The sequence below is a fragment of the Poecilia mexicana genome, unplaced genomic scaffold, assembly GCF_051168715.1.
Source record: "Poecilia mexicana isolate PSO_F unplaced genomic scaffold, ASM5116871v1 scaffold_20, whole genome shotgun sequence".
Taxonomy (NCBI): domain Eukaryota; kingdom Metazoa; phylum Chordata; class Actinopteri; order Cyprinodontiformes; family Poeciliidae; genus Poecilia; species Poecilia mexicana.
Window position 1 is genome coordinate 21289429 of NW_028263389.1, and position 15022 is coordinate 21304450.

At 36.8% G+C, this 15022-nt stretch overlaps 1 protein-coding gene across 1 annotated transcript in view; it reads right to left on the reverse strand.

Annotated features, from left to right (window-relative positions):
• Positions 1-9979, reverse strand: part of rnf152 (ring finger protein 152) — a 37709-nt gene extending 27730 nt beyond the window's left edge. Inside the window, exon 1 of the mRNA XM_015013413.2 lies at positions 9612-9979. The gene's annotated coding sequence lies outside the window, so the exon portion shown is untranslated. The remainder of the gene's footprint in view (positions 1-9611) is intronic.
• Between the last annotated feature and the right edge of the window lie 5043 nt (positions 9980-15022).

Here is a 15022-nt window from a genome sequence, read left to right on the forward strand (position 1 = left end):
TATAGTGAGATGATAATGGAGAGCTCCAGCGCCGCCAGCTAGCATCAAGACAGACAATAATGAAACTCCAGAGCCGTTTTTGACAAAATGATCCGATCTGTTGGTTACGGGTCAGATTATGTAACTTGGGCTACAGCAGGGAAATGCGACCCAAATTTAATTATTGTTCCCCAAAACCCACTTCCAATCTTTTCACTCAGAAATTTTGATATTAATCTAAAAAAATTCAAAAAGAAACATGGAAATTTTGGAGGTCGTTGTGTCAAAAATTTGTAAAAAAAAACAAAAAAACCCCAGAAATGTTTATTTGAAAAGATGTCAAAGACTTACAAGAAAATTATATTTAATTATAAGATCTCAGAAATGTTCTTGCGAAAACATGGAAATTAATGAATTTCAAATGTCAAAAATTTCCAGAATGTGAATTTGAAATCTCCACAGGGTTTTTTTTTTTAATCTGAAATTATACAAGTATTTTTCTTGCAAATTTTCAACTTTTTGAAATGAGAAATTTCCAAATTTTTTCTATTCTAGAAAATGAGGGTTTTTTGTAGAAAAAAAATTGTAAAAGAAATTGAGGAAATTTATCTCCTTAAATGATTTATCATTTAAGGAGATGAGACCTTAAATATAGGATTTTTTTTTCTTTTTTGCAAATTTTCAACTTTGTTCTCAGAAATTTCCATGTTTTTTTCTAGAAAAGTACTGATATTAATCTCAAAACTTGAGGGGTTTTTTTTCTTCTTGGAAATTTCCGATTTTTCAAACTCTGAAATGTCAGAGTTTTTCCTGAACATTTCTGGGATTAATTTCAATGTATGATTATTTTTGATGGAAATTTACCCCATCTTACAGCGGCCCTAATATGCCATCATACGTTGCGGATCAAACGATTATGAAAAAGTGCTTGTGTTTGCTTCCATAAAAGCCGTGATGTGCTGCTGCTGCAGTCATTTTCTCTGATGATTTCATGAAGAGCAGCTGTAACCGACTGTGGGAAGTCGTGATAAATAATGAAGGCCTGTGTGCGCCGCTGAGGCGAGGCAGACAGCTCCAGATGTTGGAATAAAAGATAAGTAGGTCAGGTGTCTAGTTGATGCCCGATCAAACTGCGACATGACGAGGAAGATTAACTTTTGTCTAAACCATGAAGCAGATGGTCAGAATTTGCTCAGACCTGTAAAGCGAAGCTAACTGGTGAGCGTTTGCAGTCCATTAAAGGTCAAGAGGCCAAGTGAACGACTGCAGGGCCATGTTGTATGATGAAGACCTTCACAGGCTTTCGAACGCAGTCTGAAATACCAAACATCAATCAGCGTTCACACCTGGCTCAGATATAAATCCCATGGATCATCAGCTGATCCCGCTGCTTAGCGACACACACCTTCAGACCGATCGTCAATCATCCCCGGATCATTAGACTGTGACTCTGGAAGCGCCGCCTTCGCTCAGACATTTTGGGAAACGTTTATGAATGCCTTATTAAATCGCTCCATGGTAACTGCAAACAGAATCGTCTTCTAATGAAGGATTCAGTGATTTCATCAACCAAACAGAAAAAAAACTGATTTTAAAAAACAATAACTCAGCATGTGCTAAAATTTAAGCTGTTTTATTATCACATTGCTAGATATTACACTTGAAATAAAACAAAACTAACTTACAAGTAATTTTTTAGCAAGATGTTTGCTTGTTTTAAATAAATAATGATTTAAACTGGCACATTATTTAATTTATAACATGGGAAAATTTATTGTTGTAAGTGAAATAATCTGGCAGTTGAACTAGCATTTTTTGTATCAATATTAAGAAATTATTGACTTAAAACAAGCTCCTATATCTTTCTGAAAAGTTACTTGTAAGTTAGTTTTGTCTTATTTCAAGAGTATGAAGATATTTGCACTAGAAACTAAACAAAAATACCTGGTAATATTTTGTTCTTGCAAAGAAAAACAAAGTAAGTTTAAAAATCACTGAACATCTGCCAGTTAAAACTGCAGTGAAAGGTGAGTATTCACTCAAATGCATGCCACACTTTTCAGGTTTTTATTTGCAAAAAAAAGTGAAATATTTGTGCTGTCCAGCTGACCTTCTGTGATCCACAGAGAGACTGAAACTCAGCGCTGCATTACTTGGATAAATTTAATTTCCCATGAGGGAGAGCCAGAAACGTGGAACAATGAGGTAAAGACGAGGTTTATAGTGGCAGAAAAAAACTCTCAAAAACGGAGACACTTCCTGTAAAAATGCACCAACAGCCTCTGAAAGGCAGCTCCAGTGTCTTCATACGGGGATTTGTTGCTGCTGTTTTCTCATTCCTGCTCCCAGCTCTCCATCCAGCCTCTGTAATCCTAAGTATGCAGAGCCGCATCCACCGGGCCTTAATGACTCTGTTTCTGATGAACGCAGGGAACCTGTGACAAGGAATTCCTGAAAAGGATCCAATCTGAATCCATCACCGTCGCTCCCGGTGGCCCTGTTGTTTAGAGGGCAGCGTCTCTGCTGATGATGGATGCCGTTATTTTCCGCTTGCTGGGTGGATTGTAAACAGTGACGAATGGTGAGGGCTAATGCGTGGCGTATTGTCGGAGGCAAATCATTTACCTTGCTTTCACAATCCGTTAGAGAAGTTGGGAATGTAAAGCTGAACAAAGACGTTACACTGCAAAAACACAAAGTCTTACCAAGTAATTTTAGTCTAGTTTCTAGCACAAATGTCTTGAATTCAGAGATGAACCGATCCGATATCAATATCTGTATCGGTTCTGATATTGACAGTCTAATTCTATGTTTTATTATTTGTTTTACATTATAAATTCTTTCCATTTGTAAGGTTTGTTACAGTTTGATTTTGTCTGTTTCAGTTCAGTCCGTCACAATAAAGCAATTAATTGATTAATTGAATGATAAGTTAAAACAAATTCAATCGTTTCTATCTGTCTGATTTATCGATTTTCTTTTCCCAATCAAAACCTGGATGATAAAACTCTTCAGTCTGGTGTTTTGGTCTCAACTTGCCTTTTCTATGCAGGACAGTTTCATTTATAATTCATTTTATTAGTTTTTTCTGATGTTTTGTTTATTTATTCTGGATATTTAAAATATCGTCCAGTTCCAGTGTTAATACAATTATTCCATAAAAAACTGGAAAAATGCAAAAAAAAAAAAACTTCTTAACCAAAGTTATTAAAAAGCAGCTGAATGGCTGAATAGTTGGGAGCAAAGTTACATGCAGATACGACTGAAACGATTAATCGTCAACTAATTTAGTAATCGATTAATCGTTAACAGACAGAAAAAACAACAGCAGTAGTTAAGCCAAAACTGTAGAAAAATATACATTTTGCATTTACAGGATTTGAACCATGTGAAGCTAAAACTGTCACCTTATGGGTAGAACAGATTTACAGACAAAGAAGGGATTTTTATTTTAAATACAAAATGTCTGTATTTTTGGTAGAGTTTTGGCTTAACTACTGCTTTCAATATGTTGGTCTTTCAAAAAATTGCCATTTTTTGAGTCTGTGTATCCAGTTAACAATTAATCAGTAGCTAAATTAGTTGACGATTACGTCAACAATCAATTAATCGCGATTAATCTGATTAAACAGTAATATGTTTTTCAATTTCTGAAGTCAAAATCTTGTTTTCTTCTACCACAGTGAGTCTGAATCTTCCTCAGAAACACAGGTGGATCAGATGCCAGGACATGTTCACCTCAGCGGGAGAAGTTTAAAGCATTTACATTTTGCATTTAAGATAAAAACACTTTTGTCTGTAAATACGTTTCACCCAAATCTCCTTGCAAAGCAGTTAAAGCTTCACCTGGTTCAGATTTACTAAGCGAGTGCTACATGATCGCATTATTGGCAATAAAGTTATTTAAATACAGAATTTAATCATTTGTTTATTAGCAAACTTTAAGGCATTTCTCACATTGTTTTTAAAAAGGCCAATTTTTAATCCGATTAATTGATTAATCGTCAGAATAATCGATCCTCCACCTCTCTAGCAGACAGCACACACTGACAGTTGACGTTGTGACAAGGTAAAATATGAAAATTTTCAACAAGCATGAGTTGTTCTGCAAAGCTAAGAGTCAACACTGTAAATATTGACTTTCTCATATAACATCCGTCATGAGGATTTGTCTGTAGTCATTCTGACTGGCTGTCTGCTGCACATGCACCGACTCAGGGTTTCCTGTCACTTCCTGTTTTGGTCTGCTGGGTTTGAGCGAGACTAAACAACTTCCTTCTCTCAGCCTTATCTTCACGCAGAGCGAAACTCACAGCACAGATAAGGATTGTGAAATTATTAAACATAGCGGAGGGAAGGTACGAGTCTTTTATGCTCTCGTAAGCTCAAAACAACCATAAAAACACGCGAGCAACAACTTAGATAAGAGAAACTTAAGACGCTGTGAAATAACCAAGAAATGTCCAAACCTTTCCCGACCCACTAGGGAAGAAAATGGATGGATGTTCAAAACCTTTAACTAAAACAGGAAAAAAGATAAACACTCCAGGGAGAAATGGGACTAAATCTCGGTAGAGAGGAAACAAACTCAATCAATATGCTAAAAACTCTTGACAGAAATCACCCAAGAAACCGTAAAGGCCGTTTTCTCCCAACAGATGGGAACCAATTAGCCACCTGACTCCCAGAAAACACTTGGGCAGCCGTGTGGAGCCGAGATGCAAATGAATCACCAGAGGAAGGTGGAAGTGGACCTGCCAGCATCCTGGGAGAGGAGAAATTAATGAAGGAGACTGAGGAGGAGGACAAGGAGGAAGACTTCTGTAAAACAGGGACGAAATAAAGCAGGAAATGATGTATGGCGAGCAAGGAGGAGCGAACTGAAGACCCAGAAAGGTTAACGCAACAAGCAGCAGAGGGCAGAAACTAAATCCTGACAAATTCAACTGGAAATCAGACATCAAAAAACCTTCCTATAGCTTTTGTTCACACAGAAACCAACACAGTTTTAACTAAAAATGCACTCAAATGGTGTAGAAGGTCCACCACGCCAAGTGGTGGCGCTGTAGCATTTCCAGACAACAACGATGTAGTGGTAATTTAAAATGACATGGTGGCAAAAACAAATACAAAATAAAGAATTAATGAGTCAGGTTGTGTTTCATACAATGGTGTATTAGGGCCAATCAATCAATCAATCAATCAAGTGTATTTGTGTAGCACATTTCAGCAACAAGGCAGTTCAAAATGCATTAAATCATAAAAACACAAAAATACAAAGTCAAAGAAACACAGCACACAGTCAACAGTGACAAAAACAGGAAGCAATAATTTTTAGATTGTCAGAAATTTTCCAGAAACAATTTGGAAATCACTGAGCTCTAAAAGTAAATAAATAAATAAATATATATATTTTGAAACTCAGAAAATCTCCAAAAGTTGAAAATGTTTTCTTTACGAGCTCAAATTTTTGTTTGTTTTTTTTCTACAACTTTTCTGAGATTTTTTTCTCAAAAATGTTAAACTTTTGGATCTTAGAAATTTTCACTCTTTGCTAGAAAAGTTCTAATATTAATCTCAACATTTCTGAGTTTTTTAAATGGAAATTTACTCCTGATTTTTATCTACAATGACAATTAATACGTATAATTTCTGGTCTTCCAAGACGCCACATCCGAGTGGACGGACAGCCTGAGCATTAAATAAAAACTTTTGCTGACATGCCTGTTGTCATTTCTGTGTGGATTGTACTGATGCATCCCGTTTCGTTAGCATTACAGGCTAACCATTTTCATAACGTTACATTAAACTTCAAATGGATTGTAAATATGCTTAAAATAAAATAAATAAACAATAAAAGAGCTGCAGCTGACGATTATTTTAGTAATTGATTATTCTAATTGTTAATCAATTAATCGTCAGAGTAATCGATGAATCAGAGTAAAAAATTGCATCATTCTGCTTATTTTTTATTCATCCTGTTAAATGTGAACAGATTCACATACAAAGAAAGAACTTTTATTTTATTTACAAAAAGTATTTCTGTACATTTTTGGCTGACCTGCTGCTCTGAATGTGTTGTTTGTTTAATAAATAACCTTGAGTCTGAACACCTCGGTTAACTATTAATCGTTTGCTAAATTAGTTGACGATTATTTGAATAATCGATTAATCACGATTAATCTCATTAAACAGTAATATATTTTTCAGTGTAATACAATTTCAGAAGCTAAAATCTTGTTTTTTTCTACCACAGTAAAACTGAATCTTCCTCATTATCCAACAGAGACAGAAAACAAACAAAAACAGAAACACAGGTGGGTAAGATGCCAGGACAGGTTAACCTCAGCGGGAGAAATTTAAAGCAGCAAACGCATCTTCAGCTCGGCTCCTTAATAAAATTTAAAAGCAATGTTTGTCTTTACATCCTCTGGCTCCTCACACAAGTCAGGCAGCAGTGAGATAAAGCAAATACCTTTAAGTGTGGGCGATATTAAGAGACATATTCCTCCTGAGAGTTCAGAATCCCGTAGATCTGCATAATCAGGAGCGTTTCGGAGACCGACGTGAAAATAAAGGAAGAGCCTGGATGAGGTTTGCAAAAATCTACATCCAAATCTACTGCAAGTTGCTTGTGTTTTCTAGCAGAATCATGATGTTAAGGAAAATTAGGAAGTTCATTTGGAAACAAAGACTCTGTGTAGCAGCAGATTTCTCCTATAGATTATTGATCACCGATAACAGAGTACTGAAGCAGGTAAATGGTGTTGATGTGAAGTGGAATCCATTAGGTCCAACTGAGAGCAACAAAGAGCCAAACAGCAAAAGACTTTAAAAGTAAATTCAGTATAACAGCTTCTTTATTAGCCTGATGTTGGAGCTCAAGTGTTGCATTTCTTTACAAAAACACCTTATGACTAACAATTAATCAATTATTCTGATGATTAATCAATTAATCAGACAAAAATGGGCACATTCTGCTGGTTTTTCATTTAACCACAATTTTTTTATGCAGTATTAGACATAAATTAAAAGATGCAACTAAACAAGTAAATAAACTAAACAACTAAACAACTAAACCCCTTTTCTTACTTATTTTTTAAGTAAGAAAAGAAACATTTTGTTGCAAAAATGCAGTAACACCATTCCTTCAGTGAATGCTTGATAGCAAATGATGCAGCTAAAAAATCCTCCTAAAATCAATATACGATACTGTTGAATATTTTTTTGATTAACTGATTAATAATTGGACAGCAAAAGGTGCTTAATAGGTGATTTTTTTTTTTTTACTGAATTTGAAAAATGTGAAGCTAAAACTACTTTTGAAAGGGATTTTTTTCATCTTAAGTCCAAAATGTTTATATTTTTTGTACAGTTTTGGATTACTTACTGGTCTGAATGGGTTGTTCTTTCAGAAAAATTGCTTTTTAGGTCTGTAAAGTCCAGTTAACAATTAATGGATTACTAAATTAGTTGACAATTATTGATTAATCATGATTCATCGCTACAGACATTTTTAGATCCTTAAGACTTTTTCATACTTTTCACTGCAAACTACTAAATTTATTGTCTTATCACCACTTGTTCAGAGAAAAAAACAAGGTACAATTGTTAAAATGACCTATTTAGTAACTAGAGTTCACAAGTTTGTAAATTAATCTCAGTCACAATGCAGATGAAATTCTGACTGAAGATTTGCCATAGCAAACAAATAAAAGAACGTCCTCTGCTCAGACGTGACCAGAATGAAAATTTGCAGGCTGCATATAAAACTAAAGCAGCCACTTTATTATACACTAAACCCACATGCAGGTAAGAGAAAATATCCTGTAAGAATATTTTTTTCCACCTGGTAGCCAAGCAGACTCAGTTTGATTTGGGACCCAAGTTGTAACATTTGTTACATTTTCAGAAGCTGCAGTTTGTTTTCTCACTGCACTGAGTCAAATCAAAAACACCCTTTGAAAAACCTGTTCCCCTCCTCGCCTGTGGGGGCGCTGCACCAAGAACCGCTGAAGGAAACATGAAAACCTCTGAAGAAGACACTGAGCACAATTTCCTTCTTAAAATGCAAACAAAAATGGAGTAGAGCTAGATTTTAGTGGTTGGAGGATTTCTCCTTTTGTGTTTGGTAAAAAACCACAAGCCATTTCCTGTATTTACCCAGAATGCCCTGCACTGTAGTCCACTTCCTGCTTTTGAAGCAGCTGCCGGTCCGGGCGGCGTTCACAAATACATTCAAACCACATCGGAGCTCACTACAACCAAACCGAGTCCTAGAGTTGTAGGCGGACCAGAGTTCACAGCTCCACAAACAGACTGGAGTTCAGTTAAAGTAAACTAAACCAGCCTCCTATGAATTAACCTTAAGGCTGCAGAAGACTTGAAATTGGGGTGGAGGTTCACCTTCCAGCAACACACCCACCCTAAACATGCAACCAGAGATACAACAGATGGTTCATATCAAATTATATTCATGTGTTAGATGTCCTAGTCAAAGTCTAAACTAAAATTCAATAGGGGAATCTGTAACAATACTTAAAAAGTCTTGTTGAAGATGCTCTCCAACTAACCTGATTAAATTTGAACTATTTTGCAGAAAAAAATAGCTTTAGCTTCAAATTCTGTGGTTGTGCAAAGCTTGAAATTTGAGACAAAATTATGAAAATAGGAATAAAAGTCTAAGAGGTAAGTATAACATTCCCACTGCTGAAGGGATAAAGAGACATTGGTAGGAAATCAAAAGCTAAATTCTTTATCTGGATTGAACAAATACATAAAATGCCAACTAGAACTAATTATTCTGCCATATTGTGGCGCCCCCTCTAGCATGGCGCCCTTATTCGTCGCATATAGCGCATCCGCACTTTTTGCGCCACTGACCTGAATCTTCAAACAGCACATCTTGTCCAAACAACCGAGCAACTGCTCCATCTGATAGAGAGCAACCTGCTGACTGTCGCCTCCACAGAGGGACACAAAGAAAACCCAGGGAAGAGGGAAAGTGCTCACCAAGCAGTAAAGGTTTACAGCTTGTAGAACAAGGACCGAAATGGGCTCAAACTCATCAGAACACACTAATCCTGCAGCCTATTACTCTGACTGAGAATTAAAGTGTCTTAAATATTGGATGGAGTCCGGCGGCTGTTAAAGGGGCCAAAGAGATATCAGGAAGAAGATCCAGAAACCAAGATATGAGCAGATTTCACATTAAATAAGCTTTTATATCTTAAGATAAGCATCGCAGATATTCCCTGTGGCATAAACGTATAAGAAATAACCAATCTAAATCAATTTTACAACAAAAAGCTGATTGTCTTAAAAGGGGAAGGCGTCTGCAAAGTGGCGGAAGAGAGATGAAGCTTATGAAAGCCACAATCAGGGTGGAAACATGGTCAGAGGACCTGAGGTTATGAGGAGCCTGAAAGCAGCGAAACAAAGAGATTAAAACTGCGTCCCAATGCATCTTAATATCTGGAGTGTAACCACCGCGCTGCGCGGCAGCAAATAAACAGGATGCACATGCAAAAGTCTGCAGACAAAACCACTAAATGTCACGTTGGGTGCAAAACGACGCAGAGACAACTTGTTTGTTGAGATTCCGGATAAAATGTGAACACATGAGCACTCACCGTCCTCTGGTCCGTCCAGCCGGCCGTGTGTCGGGGCTCCGCTCCGGGTTGGGAACCAGTTGGTGCGCGTTTGGGCTTGTTTAGTGGGCGGCGTGGCTCCTCACCAGTGTTTTCCACCCACAAGGAGAGGATAGGGGAGAAAAAATCACAACAACACAGCAGAGAGCCCTCCCACTGCTTCCACTCCTCCTGTTTGTGCCGCCGGGTTTAATGCGCTAAAACGCGTCTGCGGACGGAGACAGGAAGCGGGCGGAGCTGAGAGCGGCTCCGGCGGGCAGCCTGGACCCCTGCTGCACCGCTGCGCTCCGGAGGCTGGCAGGCTGGATGGAAAAGGAAGAAATGTCCATCCTGATGGGGCGTTGAGGAACTGCATGCTTCAGAGCGGGTCTCGCTGCTCAAATTTAAGGTTTCCATCTGAAAACAGCCGTGAATAATGACCTAGTTTCAGCTCTGATTCAGGTGCATCCAAATCAAAAAGGTAGCTCACTCCACAACCGGACCCTTATATATATGTCTGTTATATACTGAAATATTTTCTTCTTTTAAGTTGTAGATAAAAACAAGTGAATTTAAAGGTTCAGTATTATTTAAAATCGATTTTTTAAAAATTATTATTTTTATTTATTTATTTATTTTTTAGATTTACATAATTTTCTAATGCTATTCCCTCACCAACAACATTCCTGGAGAGCTGATTTGATTATTTTATGCATGTTTCAGAAATCCTTTAATCTCCATGGCAACCATTCAGCTGGATGGGCCAAGCCCGTCTTCAAGACGAAGCTCCTCCCCCGCTCAGCTCCTTCAGACTAGCCAGCAGCAATTAGCAAACACCTTATAATGAACTGCTGAGCTCATTATAAGGAGCTGCTGCTCAGTGGAGGAGACATGTTGGGATGACTTCCTGAAGGCGGAGCTTCAGAAAGAGCAGGAGCTTCTTAAAGAGACAGAGGCCCAATTTCAAGGTGTTAAATTACAGTCATAATTGATGTAATGTAGTTTGTTAAAAAACGTAAAAATACGTTCCTCTGGCTGATTACAATCTCTTCAGTGCAAAGGTGTAAATACTTTATTCATAACCTGTTAGTGTAAGAAAATAATATATTTTAAGCAAAACTGAGGTAGTGTTCACCTCAACAGTAAAGTGACAAACAGCAGGTGTGATAATTCAAATACTAGAACCAGGAGTCAGAAACACTAACAGAGAATGAAACTTTAAAAAATCAAACAGATTAAATTATAAGTAAAGCTTAAAAAACATCTCAGTTCTGTTTAATAGTTTATTTCCTGTAATGTTGCAGCATAAGAAGCTAAATTATCTTTTTGTTTTATTGGCAAATCTAATTTAATTTGAAATATTAAAAGTTTCTGTAATGCATTTTCACTCCGTTGCTCTTTAAATTAACTTTTAATATCAAAAAGAATAAGTCTTGGTATGAAAATTATTATAATTGTGAAATCCCTCCAAGGAGATTAAGACTATAACAGTCGGCGTTGTGTTGCTCTGAGTGTTCCTGCAGGAGGTTTGGATTTGCTCCATTTCACCACCATCACATTAAACAATAGAATTACATGTTGTGATTGAAAAGTAATTAAAAACAGAAGCAATTATGCTTAATAAGAAACCAGCAACAACACATGCAGGGACTGGTGAGTAAAAATCGATGTGCTTTAATGTTTTAGAGGCTACCTGAGTTCACCGACTATATCGCAGCAACGTAAGCACTCTTTGAAATATTAGCTTTAATTAAGGAGGATAATGGATTTAAATTTCTCATGCATCAAGCTTCAAATATGGCATCCCTTCCCAGGAGTCGATAAATGTCTGATATTGCTTCAGGCTGCAGGACACTTTGGGAAATCTTCTCCAAGAGTGAGTTAATGAAAATAGATAAGCCTCTGAAATGCTAATGTTGACTTTTGGTGCCTAAATGCGGCGGCAGCTCTGGGGAACCTGCTTCAGAGAACGTCACGCTGTTTGTTAGAAAGATTTATCGCCTCCACCTCACAGACATGTTTTTTCTGAATCATTCAGAGACAAATTGATTTACAGGAACCAACAAGTTGATTCTTGGGGTCATTTTCAAGTTTCTCTCTGTCCTTATTTATCAATTTTTTTTTATTTATCCTGCAAAAAAAAAATGACTGTGATCAAACCCTACATGTACGGAAACGGATTAGTGCTACTTAAAAAAATCTGACATTTTTTTCCTCAGAATTCTGACATTTTATACAAATTCCTGCTTTTTTCAGAATTCTGACTTTTTCTCAAAATTTAAATTTTTCCAGAATTATGACATTTTTATTCAGAATTTGGACTTTAATCTCAGAATTCTGACTTTGTATCTCAGAAATCAGTCTTTTTCTCAGAATTTTGACATTTTTTCAGGATTATGACTAACCTCGATTTTTTCTCAAAATTCTGTTTCTGACTTTTGACTTAATCGCTGCATTCAAACTTTTTTTCCTTCTGAATTCTGATTATTTTTCAGAATTTGGAGTTTAATCTCAGAATATTTTTTCTGACGTTTTTTTCAGAATTCTAACAAAACTCAATTTTGACTCTTTTTTTGTAGAATTTTTACTTTTTCTAAATTCTAACTTTTTTCTCAGAATTCTGAAATTTTTCGGAATACAGATTTCAATCTCAGAATTTAGATGTTTTTTCTCAGAAACAGAATTGTTTACGTTGTTTATGCCCCATAAAGCTAATCTAGTTTTCAGACAACAAATTTACCAAATAAATTTGGGACAGGCTAAAGTGCAGGTTTACAAATCATACAAGAAGTAAGAAACTTGATTATTTTCATACTAACAACATAGTTGACATACACCTCTGAATGGTTATTGATTTGAATTTTGACATAGATTCACTCAGAGTTAGGATTCTGAGTTTAAAGTCGGAATTTAATGTAATCTGTTTTTCTTGTTGGCCCTAATCTTCTTCCGTATCCACGTGTGGCCGCGCTGCTGGCAATTAATTAAGGAGGGAACATGCAGAGCCTGTCAGTCATCAGCACAGCATGTCAATGATCTGACCATCAACGACTTAATTGGCGTTTGGAGGACAGACTGCTTCTCCCCGATCACTGAAGGCTGAATCAGCAGACAGAATACAAACTTCTGACTTCATGTCTCAGTCAGTAACTGTTAAAGTTCATCTGATGATTATTTTTTATCTAATCTGTGTTCTTGTGGTGACAGGAAGTTTCAGCTTAAATAACTGAAATAAGTGGCTTAACTAATGGAGACTTGTCAGGGGATAAAGGAAGTAATTCTCGAGTGAAAGTTTTTTTTAGCGTTGTCGCAGGTTTTAGGTCATTTTTTTACAACACCACCAATCAGAGGGCAAGACCGGTCAGAACTTTTCATTTCTTAAATGAATCCACAGTTAGCTGTACCAATAGATTTAGACAGATAGTAAAAATACTGTTGGCTGTTGAGTTTTTCTAAATTTAAATAAATTATTGTGCCAAGGCTGTTATGTGTGAACTCTGGTCCACCTACAAGCCTCAGTCTCGGTTCAGTTGAAGCAAACTCTGGTGCAATTCAACTACATATGTGAACGCCAAGCAGACTGAAGAATGCTCCAAAAGCAGGAAGTGGGCTACAGTGAAAGGAATTCTGGGTAAATACAACCAAAACAAACACCAGCCTAGCGCTAGTGAGAGAAATGGCTCATGGTGTTTTGCTAAAGAGAAATCCTACAACCACTAAAGTCTGACGCCGCTCCATTGTTTTCACATTTTGTGAAGATGGAAGTTGCTCTCAGTGTCTTCAGAGTTTTTTGTGTCGTTTCCTTCAGTGGTTCTTGGTGCAGTGCCCCCACAGGCGAGGAGGGGAACAGGTTTCTGAAAAGTAAAATGTAACCAATGTTTAAATTCTGTCACTGTTCAAATTGAATCCACCAGACTATCATGTGGGAAAACAGCCTTAGATGCTCATTCACATCCTCCAAACGAGCCAAACTTTCAACTAGAGTTTAATTAAAGCGAATCAAAGAGGGCCGGTGTTAATGCACCCTGCATCTAGTCAGTTTCCTCTCTTTCTTTGCTCGTTTAACTGAGTGATCACAACACATTTTCTTTGCACAGATCTCAGAAATCAGGTCAGCCTCAGTAGAAATGGGATGAGGGCTGAGATCAAAGCTGGCACACTTCTGCAGCTCTCCTCTTCCCCGACTTTTACATCATGAAGCATCAGCCACCTGCTACCGTTTCAGGTGAAACAAAGCCACTGAATGAGGCTGAAGTGGGAGTTTCTCCTCGACACAGTTTGAGTTATCAGAGACGGAGCGTGCCTGCTAATTACATTCACAAGTCAGCTTCAGAAGCTTCAAAGGCCGCTCCTCCTCCTCCATAAACTTCAAATTGCCTATTGTGCTTTCAGCTCGACGATCCGACTGATTCGCTGTGACAATTTCCAGACTAGTGAGATTTTGGTTGGTTTTCCTCCCTCCTTCCTTATTCCTTCTTGTTATGTAAAGTGCGTGTCAAGTGTTAGTCTCATGTACGTCAAGTGGAAAGTGTGTGTGTGCACGACTCGTTCCCAAGACAACTTCAGGAGAAAGAAAAGTTGCTGTTACTTTTCATTCAGGGAAGTTTGTTTAAAGCTTTTTCCCCTTTTTCAGAGGCGGTGAGTCATCTTCTCGTTTCTTTCAGTTGAAAACTGGGAAGGCAAAATCATGTGGGAGGATCCGTTTTATTCTCAGAGAAAGGATGTCAACGATTCAGCAATAATTCAGACCGACTGTAAAATAGATAATAGGAGCTGCAATTTCTTGATTCATTAATCTTTGAATGTGATTATTTTCTGTTTGAGGGGACAACTCAAGTTATTTCTGGATGGTTAAATAAATCGTTTGTATCCAAGCATTTATCACTCAAAGTTGGATTTTTGTGGTATTTCTCTTTTTAAAATTACACACAGCATAAATTATACATAAGTACAGCTTGTGTATAATTTATACACAAGCTGTACTTGTGCATAAAGTACAAAGTGATATATACACAAAAAGTACTGGTGTACTTTATGCACAAGCTCAATGTTATGCGTTATCTTTTAGAAATTCATGTTGAGTAAATAAAGATGAGAATATTTAAAATTATACAGCGAGAAAGAAATGTGTTTGTTTTTTTATTAAGTGGAAGAAAATATCTGGTTTCAACTGTAAATAAAGTTTTCCAAATTATTTCTACGACAGAGTATAACAGCCATCACTGACGCAAAAATTAGACATATATTTACATTTAAAAAATCAGAATTTTTTCTAGAAAAAATACAAAAGTTGAAAATTTGCTGGGGGAAAAAAAAACATATTTTCAAGCTCTGAAAATTTCCAAAAAGTCAGAAATGTTTGAATTTTTAAATTTCTATACTTTTTCTACAAAGAATATCAAAGTTTTTTTTTT